General features: G+C 41.9%; 2 long non-coding RNA genes across 4 annotated transcripts in view; both read left to right on the forward strand.

Moving 5' to 3' along the window:
* LOC115940895 (uncharacterized) overlaps window positions 1-15,588 on the forward strand; it is a 165,640-nt gene that overhangs the window by 22,070 nt on the left and 127,982 nt on the right. The window lies entirely within an intron of this gene.
* Window positions 659-15,588, forward strand: part of LOC145722532 (uncharacterized) — a 37,671-nt gene continuing 22,741 nt past the window's right edge. The window contains exon 1 of the long non-coding RNA XR_014146853.1: window positions 659-6,941. This is a non-coding gene — a long non-coding RNA (uncharacterized LOC145722532). The remainder of the gene's footprint in view (window positions 6,942-15,588) is intronic.

Raw genomic sequence — 15,588 nt, forward strand, 5'->3', positions numbered from 1 at the left:
GGCAGAAGTTGACCTTATGCTGCCACAAGCCAAGAAATGCCAAGAGTTGCTGCCAACGATCAAATATTAGAAGAGGCAAGAAAAGGGGGGCACCTGGGTGGCTCAGTCGGTTAAGTGTCTGCCTTCAGCTCAGGTCATGATCTCAGGGTCCTGGGATTGAGCCCCGCCTGGGGCTCCATGCTCATTGGGGAGTCTGCTTGAGGATTCTCTCTCTCCCTCACCCCCTGACCCTCCCCCCTGACTGTGGTCTCTCTCTCACTGTCTCTCTCTCAAAAAGAAATAAATAAAATCTTAAAGGAAAAAAAAAAGAGGCAAGAAAGGATTTTTCCCTAGAAGCTTCCAAGGAAACGTTCATAGCCCTGTTGAGACCTTGATTTTGGACTTCTAGCATCCAGATCTTTGAGAGAATACATTGTGGTCATTTGTTATAGCACTCCGAGGAAACTAAAATGTAGACTGAACACTGCAATTAAAAGCCAGAGACTGTTGGGGCATCTGTGTGGCTCAATCATCTGAGCATCCGACTTGATTTTGGCTCAGGTCATGATCTCAGGGTCCTGGGATTGAGCCCTGAGTTGGGCTCTGTGCTCAGTGTGGAGTCTGCTTCTTTCCCTTTCCCCCTGTCCCTCTCCCTGCATGCTCTCTCCCTCTCTAAAATAAATAAATCTTAAAAAATGTAAAAGCCAAAGATTGTCATGTTGGATGAGAAACAACTTATACATTGTTTTTAAGAGACACACTTTAAATAAAAAGACAGACAGACTGAATGTAAAAAAAAGGTAGAATACTATAGCACACCAACGCTAGCCAGCAGAAGGCTGTTGTGGCTGTGTTACCGTCAAAACAAATAGATTCTGAGGTAAAGTCTACTGGAGGAGAAGACGGACGTTTCTTAATGATACACTAAGCTATTTAACAGAAACATGGAACAACCCTAAGTTGTATACACCTATGGCTTTAAACCATATGAAACAAAAATGAACAGAACTAAAAGGAGGAATAATAATCCACATTATAGTTATAGATGTTAACAACACACCTCTCTCAGCAACTGATCAAATAGGCAGGAAAAAAATCAGTAACGTAAAAAAATGTTAGAGTTATAGGATATACCAACTTCACCTGAGCACTGAGCTCAACAGTGCAGAAAATCCACCCCATTGACAGATAGATATCCATGACATCGGGTGTCTTCCCAAGCACTGGCAGGGTTTTGATTTATATATTATTAGGAAGGCTCCCCCTTGTACTCATTACACAGACTTTTTTTTTTTTTTTAAAGATTTTATTTATTTGTTAGAGAGAGAGCATGGGAGCAGGTGAGCAGGGGAAGGGGCAGAGGGAGAGGAGAAGCAGGCTCTCCACTGAGCTGGGAACCCCACGAGGGGCTTGATCCCAGGACCCCAAGATCATGACCTGAGCCAAAATCAAGAGTCAGATGCTTAACCGACTGAGCCATCCAGGTGCCTCCAGCCTCTCTATAGAGATAGAGCAGGAGTAGCTTGCAACTTTACCACTTTATTCCTTACCCCCCAGTGTTTTGGCAGCAGGACGTCAGTGCCAGAGGAGGAAGAAAGGGACCAGGACACTAGGATTTGAGTGATAAGAAATATATAAACAGTGATAAGACCAGAGTTATGAGTCCAAAGATTTGTTAAGGGGAATTTGTGGTTAAGAAGCCAAAGTGGTGTGAGCCCAAGTGCCAGTGTGGCTGATGATTAAGGAGAGGAGTCAGAGTCCAGACCAGGGAAGTAGGATTGTCTTGCTTCTCTGCCTTGAAGCACCGGTGAGGTAAGGCTGTAAAAAGGGGAATGAGATAAAGAGTGGGTCAGTGGAAAGTTATGGGAGGCCATGGAGTGCAGAGGTTCAGAGTATGGACTTTGGAGTCACACTGCCTGAGTTTGAATCTAGCTCTACCTGTTACTGGCTGTGACCTTGGGCAAGGTATTTAACCTCCCTGTGCCTCATTTTCCCAACTGAAAAATGGAAATAACAATGGTATGGGGTTATAAAAGTTCTGCGAAGAGGCATGTCAGGCAAACTGCTCCAGTTGTAGATGTCTGAGCAGTTGAAGCTATTGGTGCAAAGGTAGAAGTCAGGTCAGAGGGAACCTGTTCTGATAAGATGGGCCTTTGGTCCATCCTCAAAGCATCAGAGAGAGCCCTGAGGCAGGTGAGCTCTAGAGGTCTCCAGGACACTGAGTGAGAAACCTGCCTCTGGGAAGCAGAAGCGTCCCAACCACTAGACTTGGTGGTATCGTCCACCATCTTTTCTGATTACAAAGGCTCCCTGCCTTTTTTCGTAATAGCTAAAAATTGGAAACAACCAGAGTGTCTCTCAATAAAGGAGTGGATTAATTAGTCACAGTACATAGACAAACCATAAGAGGCTCTTAACTATAGAGGACAAACTGAGGGTGATGGAGGGAAGTGGGTGGGAGATGGGTGATGGGGATGGAGGAGGGCACTCGCTGGGATGAGCACTGGGTATTGCATGTAAGTGATGAATCACTAAATTCTACTCCTGAAACCAATATTACACTATAAAAAAATTAGTTACATTTGATGACTACATCAATTAAAATAAATGAATTGATTCAACACATAGCAACCTGAACAGCTCTCAAAAAGCTAACGTTAATGAAAAAAGTGAGTCGTAAACTTTACCAGTGTGGTAAAATGTATGTCAGTTTTGAAAAACACAAAGAATGGCATTGTATAATGCTTCTGAAAAGCATAATATACAGAAAAATATATAAACACGGACCAGATGGATGTACATCCGGGAAGAGAGGGCCTAGGACTAGAAACAAAATGGTCTCAAACTTCATCTAGAACATTCCATTCCTTCATTAAGTATCTGAAGTAAAAACAACAGTTAATTCTGAATGGAGGGCCCATTACTCTCCTGTACTTTCTCCTATTTTTAAAACGTTTTCGTGATATTGTAGAAAATTTAGAAAATATAGAAGAAGCAAGTGACTAGCACTCAGATATAATCATTACTAGAATTTTGTCCTGTTATGATGTGTATGTAGATGTGTATTTGAAATTGTACTGGATGTGCCGTTTTGTAAAATGTATTATATTTTCCTATGTCATTAAATTCTCTTTAAAGACATGTGTTAGAAAGAAAACCACAGGCCCCAAATGGAGTCACTTACATTATAGGCCTAGTCACCAAAACTTAGGTAGGGCTTGGCACCTAACCTAATGATAGTTTCAACCTCCCCCAGAAATGGAGTCTTAACTGATCAGTCAGGAATTTTTGGTCAGCACCAGTGAAATAATCTGTCCAATGGACCCTCTCCATCCCCCAAAGGCAGATGAAATAATCCCCCCTTATTGTTCCCCCTAAAGGAAGTTGACCTTGCCTGAAACTATTCTTTCTTTTCTTTTGTTAATTGTCCCGCCCTGTTTCTGCCTCTAAAATCCTTCCATTTTGTGCAGCTCCTTGGAACTTCCCTCCACTTGGCTGGATGGGATGCTGCCCGATTCATGAATCATTTAAAAAAAGTCAGTTAGATCTTCAGATTTACTTGGTTGAATATTTTTTTAACACATGATTTTGAGTGGCTTCCAAATAGTTCATTTCTTAACATACTACAATTATTTATTCTATTATTTTCCTGTAACTGGACACATAAACTATTTCTGACTTTTTGTTGCTATAAATAATGGGTCTGTGAACATTATGTATTTCTGATTATTCCTTTAAGATACATTTCTAGGGAGAGAACTATGGGTTCAAAAGGTATGGGCATTTTTAAGGCTATTGACACACACAGCCAAATTGGTTTTTGGAAAGGTTGAACCAATTGACATGCCTACTAGTGCTATGTGGTATATACTTGCCAATTTTATGGTCTTCAAATTGGGTAATAAGACTCCTAAACTTACCCTACCTCTATTACAAATTTATTTTCCTGATCCTCCAGGCCTGTTTTCTTTTGGGTTTCCTCTAGCAGTCATTCAGACCTTAGGAAGGGAGTGGCTTGTGGCTGGAAGACTGCCCAGGTGGGCAGTTTTCCTAATATTTGCTCCTGTGGGAACCCCTGCCCTGCCTCCAGCCCCGATGAATTCAGTCACTTCCAGTCGTTAGGCTGAGAGCCAGTCTTATTACTGCTCATCACTTCCTACTCTGTGGCTAACACGGACACTGTAGTCTTCCTTCGCAGAGGAAAGACAACCTGTTATTTTCTACTTGTTGCTGTCTTGTATCAGGAGGAAGCCAGTGGCAATCCTCTCAGAAAAAAAAAAACCTTGATTTAACCTAAGTGGATGTTTCTTTCTAAATGTGATAATCCAGCCCCCAGTGTTCACTGGCAAAAATCCTTTTCATATGGACACAACGTCTCCATATCTGAAATTGATTCTAGTCAACAGGTTCTTTATGAGTATTATAAGGTTCAGTAGAACCAATGGTGTAGACTTGGCCTGTTAGTTGACATGTAATATGTATTTGTTGTAGCCCACATATTTACTTCCAGGATGTTTGTGGACATAAGCCCCAACTATTTTGAAAGAGCCTTCCAGCTTGTGATACTGTATTGCTTTTCAACTTATATTAATATAAAGCAGACATTATTTGCATATCCAACTGTCATCATAAGACTTTCATCCATCCAATATTTTTTAAAAATTTTCTTTTTTTTAAAAAGATTTTTATTTATTTATTTGAGAGAGAGAGAGGGCGAGTGAGCACAAGCGGGGGGGGGGAGGGGCAGAGGGAGAGGGAGAAGTAGGCTCCCTGCTGAGTAGGGAACCAAATACAGGGCTCGATGAGGGTGTCCATCCCAGGACCCAGGGATCATGACCTGAGCCGAAGGCAGACACTTCACAGACTGAGGCACCTAGGTGCCCCTCATCCATCCAACATCTTAAAGTAAAAAATTAGCTGCCTCCCAGTGCTCTTAGGATAAATAGCCACATCTTCTCCATGACCCACATGACTTTCTGGTCTTAGTCCATGCAAACGATCCCCTTCAAACCTCATTAACCTTCTTTTTTCTAGACCTCAAAAACAGCATGTTCCCTCTGGCCTCAGGGTCTTTGTGCATGCTATTTCCATTGTCTGGGATAGTCTGCTTCTTGCTGGAAATAACTCCTGACCCAGCAAATTCCACCCCAGGACCTTCTTTTGTTCAGTCTTAGTGGAATCTTTTAGATGAGCTAAAAAAAAAAATCACATCTTAAGAAAAGGCTATCTCTGATGCCCTAGACCATTGCTAGATCCTCTGATGTGTATCATAGCATCTTGTGTTTTGTGTGTCATGTTTTGTAATTTGCAATTCAGTGTTTATCTATATCATCACTGTTTGATGTCTGTCTCTCTCCTTGGTCTTTGAGCTCCACGTGGGAAGGGATGACTTTTCTTGACCACCGTGAGCATGGCTGCAAGCACAATGCAGGGCAACAATGCTTGTTAAATGAATAGACTGAAAAACTGACATAACACAGCTGATGGCTTGGCTGAGTTAGTGGGGTGGCTGAGCATCTTTGCGTGCAATTTTCTTGCAAGGGACTACATGATTTCTTATGCCTTAGAAGAGTGTCATTCAGAGTGGAGAGTTTAAGGCAGATGGGCAGGTTTTCTTACCTGATTTCTCACCTACTAGAGATTGGGCCTTATTATTACCTTTGCCTCAATCTCATTTAAAATTGGAAACAGTATCTTTACATTTCCTTCATCCTAAGACACCATTGACTTTAAGATGACTGTCTGAAAAGCAAACCATATAAAAAAAAATCAACATTGTCCCCATATTAAATATACATATTGACTGTAAAACACACCCAATTCCTGGACATGTTAACATGTAAAAAAATGAACATCTTAGAATTTAGACAACATTCGGCAGTCCCTGTCACAAAGGATGGTTGTGAATATTGAAAGAGGTGAATGCATGTTGAGTGAATTGCTAAGTGCCTTTTTTGTGTTTTCATGAAATAACATGGGAGCGTATTTACTCCAAGAGATCATTGTTGGGTGTTTCTGGTCCCAGTGCCACCCCCTGGCCCAGGCCTTCATTATTTCTTGCTTGCCCCATGCAGCCACCTCCCACAGAACTCCGTACTTGTCTCCCTGCCCCAGTGAATTCAAACAGTACAATCGAGCAAGGTGTTGTCACTGGAGTCATCCATCTAAGTTATAGATATGCTCTTCTCACTCCCCTTGAGGTCTGGCTAGGCTGAAAAAGTCCACAGCCACATAAAGCATTGCTCTTCATTAACATGGAGGGAATAAAGTCAACCCTCTTAGTGGTGTACAAAGCTTTCCCACATCAAGATCCCATTCTAACTTCCCAGCCACCTTTTTCACTGCTGTTCCTGGGGCACAGAGCACCCATTGAACATTCCCATCCGAAGAACTGGGCTGACTCAACTTTCAAGAACATAGGTGTCATAGAGAATTATTCTAAGCCAAAGACCTTGTGTTACCTGGAAGTGCAAGTTCATGGTGCTTGAGGGTATTCTAATAAAACAATTCCGTAGGCAACATGGCTTATTCTGTTTTATGGCTCCCTCAAGATTTAGGTGTGCTTTTGAAGTAATGATTTTTTGCATCTTTTAAAATTGTGCATAGACGTGATTCCTAAATCCAATCCCTTTTCTTTTTCAGGGGCTGAATTGCATTTGTGTCTTTACCTGGTGGTAGATGTGTTTCTGAGTGTTAATAGCACAATAAGCCAACAACACGGTTTTGCTAATTAATAGATGATTTTCAGATTTCTTTTAATTATTGAAAAGTCAAAAAGCAATTCTGAATCAACAACAACAACAACAAGAAAGCTGAAAAGCCCTAGTATATGTTACAACAGGCTCAGAGGTCTGGGGATGTGGGTTCCAGCCTCATCCTGGAGTTGTTTGAACTAGATCATCTCAAGCAGGCTCTTTTCTCATCTCACTCCCTGCCTCTCCAACTACAGAGCCGAGACAAAGGTGATAGTCCTGTGTGTCACACACACACAGATGCGAAGTAAATAAAATGTGTGGGAACATCTCCCCAGACTAAAAGATCATATATACATTCAAATTAAATGCTGAGCCTAAGATGATTCTAGGTCTTCTCTTTCTGTGTAGATTCCTTATTAAAAAACAAAACAAAACAAAACAAAAAACTCCATCTCAGTGACAGGTGACAAATTGCTTATCTGTTATAAACCAGTCAGTAAAAATCCTTTATCTTTTCCTCTTTCTCTGCATTATTCACCTTCATTTTCAGGCACTACAAAAATGGCCTTGTTTTCAACGACAGACATCCTCTGCCTGGTCATTCTCTCTGCATGTATTCCATGTCACCCCTGTGTCATTGAGCCATGAGACGGTCCCCAGTGTGAGGCAGAGTTTCCTTCCATAGTGCTAGCATCCCAGGGAAAGGTCAACCATAGAACTGCTTCACAGAATGAGGTTTTAGAGCAGGTATTCCTGCATCGAATTTTTCCTCCATTAGTTTAACCAGATGCTAATAGAAATCAACAGGTGAATAAGCTCTCCTCAAGCTTTGGAAAGTTTCTCAGGTAGAAGCTGTTCAGTGAGAAATGTCATTCTCCAGCTCTTTCCACGTCTTGTGATTTTTATCAGAATAGAGTTATTTGCCTTAAGGATTTTTCTAAACCTATTACTTTCCTGTAAAAAAGACTTTCAGTTGAAATGATACATTTCTCATTATGTAGTTACGTCCATTGCAGGAGACTCAAAATACTTGAAAAATACTTTAAACTCCTATTCAAGGACCACTGTCACCAATGTAAAATTCACATATGGTGATATACAGTGACTGTTTTAATACCTTGCTGCTATGTTAATGAAATCCAGAAGTAGTAAGAAAGGATTCGGCATCTTAATAATATCACGGTGCTCTTTTAGAAATGCCGAATAATCACACTGGCTGGAATTGGAGAGGCAAGGGCATTCCATGATGTGAGGAGCATCATAGGACGCCTAATGACCTAGAGAAAGTATGACCATGCTTTCCGTCTTATCTGAAAGGTGTCCCTTCTTCAGATCGGCTTTGTGGGATAATGCTTCTTGAGGCCACATTTTCTCATCTACTTTTTCTTTCACTTACACGAAAGATGCTAGCTCTAGGGTATATCCCACATAATCACTGCTGGCTGTTGAATCTCAACTCCATTCCCCTAGATTGCAAAGCCTATCTTTGAAGGATTGCAACCGTATCTACTCACAGGTCTGCTTAATCCACTGGAACCACCAACCTTGGCAGTGATCTGAAGTTTTATTAGCCTTGTACCTTGCATACCTCTCTAGTTCGGCTGAAATGCCACCATCATTCAAAATACTTTGTAGAAGTTTAGTACCTTTTATTTAAAACATTTAAAATTGTTTTGTGGTGGGTACATTTTTAGTCTTACCTGTAAAGTGAGACAATGACATTGTGTATGAGAATAACAGCTGTGTAGCCTGAAGAGGGATCTCCATAAGGGTTCACTCGACAATTTTAATTTTAATAAAGATTAAAATTAAAAGTAAAAGAGGCCTTTCTAAAACTGATATATTTTTACTTAAAAACAGTTGCTAAGTCAAAGATGGGTTTTTCTTCCCCCCTTCCACGGGAAAGGCTTCTTGGGTATTAATAATATTTAGGCAGATGCAGTTATATGATTCCTCAGATGTCAGTGCCTAGAACAATCCATCTCAGTAGATAAGGGCAGTTTCCTCCGGCTGTAGCAAAAAAACCAGTTATTTGCTCAGGATTGCAATAGTTAATGGCCACTGTGTCATGGAAATGCCCTGAGTCCCTTATGTGTTTATTGTGCCTTTTAGCAAAGACTTTACATTCATCTTAATACTGTTGCCCAACTGGTGCATGTTTTGCCCTGCTGACAAGATAATTGGTTGCTAGTGGGTCAGGAGAACATCTTAAAATTCTTTTGCAAGTTGTCTTTCAGCACATGGAGCGATAGCAGTGCAGAATGTACTCACCGCCTGATCACGCCAGCTACCTGGAACCCAAGGGGAATGTCTGTCAGTGTCTGTTGCCTTATAGCGAGTGTGGTTGCCACTCCCACAAATTAGTGCTCCAAGAAAAACTGTGACATGCGAATCATGGAATATAGGAATGTGGAATGGAATGGGAAAAAAAGGTCTTTCTTCGATTCCTGAGATCCTATTTCTATTTGTTATAATTTCTCTTTTTGAGGTATGTGAATTAGCAGCCACTTAGTTACACAAAAATTGTCCTGTGAATGAGTCCATCACTATGAAAGCTGGCTAACCCATGGTGATAATTGCACGAGGTTTCTTCACGTTTTTCAGATTCCTTTCTTACCGATATTCTGCATTGGTGAGACAGTGGATCTTCTAGAAGGCTGTGGTCTGAGGTGGCGTTTCCCTAACTGATTATTCTTCTCGGAACTCCAGTGTCTCACAAAAATGTTAATAGTTGGTTCATGAAAAAAGGATTTTATCTGACTGTATTAATCAGTATTCTCTAGAGAATCAGAACTGTTAGGATGTGTATATAAATAGAGATTTATTACAAGGAATTGGCTCACGTGACTGTGGAGGCTGACAATTCCAAAATCTGCAGTGCGAGCCCTCAGGGGCAAGACCCAGAGAGCTGATGGTACAAATGAAGTCTGAAGGCATTCTGCTGGAAAATTCCCCTCTTGGTTGGTTTTTGTGTTCTCTTCAGGGCTCCAACTGATTGGATGAGGCCCACTCACATTGTGGAGGGAATCTGCTTCAATCAGAATTTACTGGTTTACATATTACTCTCATCCAAAAATACCATCTGAGTTGAAAAATAAAATTCATCATCACAAGTCCACCCTTTGTCCACCCATGGCCCCTACATGCATCTCTTTAAACCATACTTAACCACCAAATTAAGACAATAACAAGGTCACAGGGGTGCCTGGGTGGCTCAGTCGTTAAGCGTCTGCCTTCGGCTCAGGTCATGATCCCAGGGTCCTGGGATCGAGCCCCGAATTGGGCTCCCTGCTCAGCGGGCGGTCTGCTTCTCTGTCTCCCACTCCCCCTGCTTGTGTTCCTTCTCTTGCTGTCTCTCTCTGTCAAATAAATAAAAATTAAAAAAAACCTCTTTAATAAAAAAAGACAATAACAAGGTCATAATTCTGCCTAACATGATACAAATATCCCATATACAAATGAACACACACCAACTCTTTCTCCAGATGATGCTGCAAAGTCTTTGGATGATGTCCACTCTTCTTGATACCCTATCGCCTAAATACTATGATGTAAAGTTAACAAAACTTATGTACTGTGATATAAAATCAATGCATCTTGTGTTACATGAAAAGGGAATAAGAGGGGGGAAAACAGAAATATTTGCTTAATGCACACACACACACCTACACAAACATACACACATATTCAAAACAAAATAAGGAGGAAATACTCATGAAAATTACAGTCCTCATTTCTGCAACTGCTCACATGGTAGTAGTTGGTATTCACAACTCCCTTCTTTCACCATCTATTCTGTATTCCCTTTGCCTTCAGCCAGCATCAACATCTGAGCTGTTCATGGTTTTTTTTTGTTTGTTTTTTTTTTTCTGTGGGGTAATCCAAACCTTCATTCCTGAAAGGCCTGGGCTATGAGTAGTCCTGCCTGGATTGGGTTGTTGTGGTTTTCCAGTGACCTGAATCACAGGGCATGGTAATCCTAAGAGGCATCCTGAGGGATCTCCTGTCTCCCAGGCATACTCTTCCTCAGCTCCACTGTGGAGTAGCAGCCCAGTTTCCCCTTGGTGGTCAGGATCAATGACCCCAGCCAGTAACGTGACTCCCTATTTTGCCTGTTGCTCTGGAAGCATGAGGAGTCCAAAATGGCCGAGTAGCAGTCTTAACTTCTAGGTCAGTGGAATCATTGTTATGTCTCCTGGTGGAAAAGACATGTAGGACTTCTCCGTTTGGAATGAAGACATGGAGGCCAGCAGGCTTGGAGTATAAGATCATGGGGACACAAGCAAAAGTTTTGCAAGTGGGTTACTAGAGGTCATAGTGAGTAATGCCACCTGCAACTATGAATCCTCGCTCTCAGAGACATGGACCATATGCTAGAAACGGACTCAGAGCACATACAGCCCCCTGGAGAACCTTGCCCCAGCCCTTCAAGCCCCTACAGCTGACACTGTAACTGAGTCTTCAGAAGGTGCATTCTGCCATTCCACTGACCCAGCTCTTCCAGGGTGACGGGGAACATGGGAAGACCAGTGAATTCCTTGAGCCTGGATCCATCGTTGTACTTCATTTGCCCTGAAGTGAGTTCCTTGATCAGAAACATTGCTGTGTGGAATACCATGATGGCAGATAAGGTGTTCTGTAAGTCCTTAGATGGTAGTTTTGGAAGAAGCATTCCATGCAGGGAAGGCAAGTCTGTATCCAGAGTAAGTGTCTCAGTAAGCACAAAATGCTGCCCCTTCCATGATGGATGTGGTTCAATGTAATCAACCTGTTGTCAGGGAGCTGGCTTATTACCTCACCTCTGGCACCAAATCTTTATTAGCCAGGGTTTTCCAGAGAAATGCAAGTGATAGTTTGTGTATACATATATAGAGCAAGAGATTTATTAGAAGAAATTGGCTCATACAATTATGGAGGCTGACAAGTCCAAAATCTGTGAGCTGGCAGGTTTGAGATCCAGGAGAACAGATGATACAGTCCCAGTCTGAAGGCTGGAGACTAAGGAAAGCCAGTGGGGCAGATGGAGTGTGAATGCATTCTGCTGGAGAATTCCATCTTGCTCAGGGAGCCCAGTCATTTTGTTCTAGTCAGGCCTTCAGCTGATTGGGTGAGGCCCATCCACATTATAGAGGGCAATCTGCTTTCCTTAAAGTTCACCAATTTAAATGTTAATCTCATCCAAAAATATGTTCCAAGTTAACCGTCAAAGTAGCAAAAAATAAAGAAAACCAAAAAAGCGAGGAGAGGGAACACTGCATGTTATAGTCCCTCTATGGAGGGAGAATCATAATACACATGATCATAAATGTTAATGAGCATTAATGTCAGGCCCTGAGAAGTCCTGCAGTGAAGATGCCTTTTCATGTTTGTATAACCATGTCATTCCTAAAATTATTTGCTCATGGGAAACCACCCCCCCTTTTTTTTCTGTGAAAACTGATTGCCATTTTGCTGTATACCTATATTTAGAGAAACATAGATAAAAGCTGGTCTATGGAATGGTGTCTGTTAAAGCAACTGGCTCATTTGGGGATTAAATTGATGAGAGCAACTTCATTAACAGGCTTCATTGCCTGAATCTAGTAGCCTAAGTGGGTATTTATGCTTTTGATTTATTACATGTTTACTATCAGCTCTGTTGGCTAAAGCATGGTGCCAATGAATTGTAAGTGAGGTATGGAGATCAGGGTAGGGGAGCCCCCACGGCCAGTTTTGCCTCACTTCCTGATGAAAAGCCTGGTTGAGAAAAAGACTGTAGCAGAGAAAGCATGATGGCTGCCACCAACTCAGGGTATAAGGAGGGTCCCCTGCCCGATCCGACACATGACTGATAAGATGCGAAATGCCAGGTGCACTTCCAATTATCATTAGCTCTAACATAAAACCACCATTGGAGAAAGGCACAAAAAGAAAGGGAATTCTCAGTCAAAGAAAATAGCTCAGCCATTTCTTTTTTCTACTTGCAGGTTCATAGGCTTATGATATGTCTTTTAACTCAAGGAAATAAGGAAGCAGTCTTTCCTGAGATACCATGTTTCCTTGTGGCCTTTCTGGAGACATCCACATGACCCAGAGACCCCAGTGTCTTTGTGAAGCTGTGGCCATCTTGGTAACAACTTAACTTTGTCCCCTCCTTTCCTGCTTCTTTTCCCTTCTCCCTTTACTCCTGCAACCCCTGTAATGGGTAAGCTTTGCCTCAGGGCTCTGTTTTTTAGGGAAGCCAGAGAAGACAATGCCAGTCTAGTAAAATAGAAGTCATTGTGGTTCATTTGAGATTTTTTTTTTTTTCCTACAGAAGGAAACCAGAATGATCTCATGGGAATGGAATTATAACCATCATCAGACAGGGGAAAAGCCTTCAAGTCAGTTGCTGCCCAAGCAGCAAGAGCCCTTTGGCTGCACTTGGAGAGAATGAAAAATGAGTGCCTGTGACTGGGGCTCCCTCCCTGGAGAGACACAGGCTGGTTGTGTGTGTGGCTCTGGGCTGGGTCAGATGGTGCTCCCACCCAGGGCCCATCTTCGCGGCAGCCCCTCCAGCGGAGCGATCCCCACACCATCTGCCCTCTCCCGCACCCCACAGGCTCTGCCCTCACTCATGTGTTTCTGGGCATTTGTAATAGTCCAGCGGCAGCTCCAGCCAGGGTGAACTGCCCATCTCCTCTGTTCGAGTTATCTCCCCAGGAGCCAATGATTGTTGTTGGTATTTGGGAGGGCTCTGTGACAAAGCTTTATGGGTTTGGCGTGGTCTGCTCTACCCTCCTTTCCCCATAAACTCTAATTTTAGTGCCCGAGTTTTGAGAATGTGAGGTGTGTTCTGGTATGCATATGTCACAATCGAGCAGAAATGCTGGTGTCTCAAGTAGACATGAAATAAAGACTTGTTGAATGAATAAAATCCATTGCAAATATTTCTAGGGGTATGGAGAGTGACTTCTCCACAGAAGAGTACGAATCTATTTTTGACTTTCTGTTTATGTCAGGGAAGATTTAAAGTTCTCACATTGCAGCTAGTTAAAACAGACTTTTCCTGATGGCAATGAATGTATCACTGGATAATGTGGTGAGCATACTACGCTGAGTATCTTTTTTTGCAACTCCCTGAATCCGTTCTTCTCCCTTCTCCCTCATGTTCTGTGCCCTGAGAGGCTGGACTTGCTGGGCTCTATCAGTTGTGACTCTCTTGCTATCTGGTCTCCTGTTGGGTCCAGCCAATGGGATGCGATGGAGGGAATGAGGTGCTTACACCTTAGTACTTTGCATTTGTGTGTGCCATCTACTTCCTACTGTGATCTGTTGGCTAAACAACTTTCTCTGAAGGTTTGTGTATTTTTCAACCTTTGGTAGGTAAATGAGTGACACAGTTTATCAACTCTTTTATATTCATCCTCGACTAATTAGAAATTCATAAGAAATGGAGGGGGGTATATTTCACTGTCTTCAAATAGAAGCGAAGGTTATCTCTTCCTTGGCAAATGTATGTCTAAATAAATAATGCAATAAAATACATTTGAAAAAGTGCCATTTAAAACATAACTCCATCTGTTTTTAATGACTCAGAAGATACATTAGTAGACAGCAGGATATCAAGAGCCATGGGTTATGAGTAACAATCATAATTGTACTAAAGATATATGGAAAGTCTGGTTAATAGAAACCAGAGAGCAGAATTTTCTATGCTTTGAGTCTAATAATCCTGTATGTGTTTACTCTAGAAATTCTCTATGAACAATGTGAAGTAACTAATAAAACAGAGACCCAGAAAAATGACCCCATAATGGGTTTTATATTTTTGAAATAAAGTCAGAAATGTTTGTTGATTGTCTCCTGTGTTCCAGACACTACTATGATGTGTTTATCTATTTTCTTTCATCCTCAGGGGAACCCAACGAATTGTTTTTGTTTTTTTTTTTTTTAAATCTCTGAGAAGTTAAGTAACCAGCCCAAGATCACATCCCTGGTGAGGGGCAAAGCCTGGATTAAAGGCCAGGTCTGTTTGATTTCCAAGTTACTCTTTTCACTAGACCAACTGCCAGTCCAAGGATAGTCAAATGGGAATCCAGGAATTCACACCGTGGCTTTTCTGAGCTTTCATGGTTTTGAGAGATCCGGAAGAGTTAATCCCAGCTGGGAATGACAACTAGTACTTCTCTTTTTGTTTCTTCCTTCCAGATGGAACTGATTCTTATGATTCAGGCATCGTTGTGAGTCTTTACCCACTGCGATGGCATAATGTGCCAACATTAGTCTGCAGGACAATCCTTTATGGTAATGGCTGGTAGTCACTGTACTGGGGAGATCCTAGGATTGAACTTTTTACCTGAGGAAATGGTAGGAAGTCATTCTTTCAATCGCTTACAATGCTGTGCATTGAATCATAGAGTTTTAGAGCTGGAGGAGAATACTTATAATGAAAACAATAATTTTTACTTATTCTTGAAGACCTGTCTCAAATAGCAGATTATACTCGGCAGGCAAAAAGGGCAATCTTTATTTTTCATGTCCCATAAACAAGGCAACAAGCTCTGCCTGAGAAGGTAAAATAAAGGCTTCTTCGTCAATATTTTATGTTCCTCAGACTTATATCCAAATATATGTTAAATCCTGAAGGGTGACTCCAGAGCTGGAAAGTTAATTTGGGCTAGTCTGGTGGACACAGCTAGAGGGGCAGAGGAGGAGGATGGCTCACTAGACTGACGTACGTGGGCAGGTATCCATGTGTCCTTTACTTGGAGCCTGATGTTGGTTGACAAGGAAGTGAAGTAGTAAGAGGGAGTTCTTAAGATGCAAAGCTCTGGAGGAGGCAATCCCAGGAACTGCCTGGGATAGGGGGAAGGCATGAACATCTCCCAACCCAGGACTTGTCAGGTACCCCTAATGTTAGACCAGGGGAGACGCGGGACAAGTTTGTGTTTCT

Source organism: Leptonychotes weddellii, chromosome 7 (assembly GCF_054177405.1).
Source record: "Leptonychotes weddellii isolate Sample4059 chromosome 7, ASM5417740v2, whole genome shotgun sequence".
Taxonomy (NCBI): Eukaryota; Metazoa; Chordata; class Mammalia; order Carnivora; family Phocidae; genus Leptonychotes; species Leptonychotes weddellii.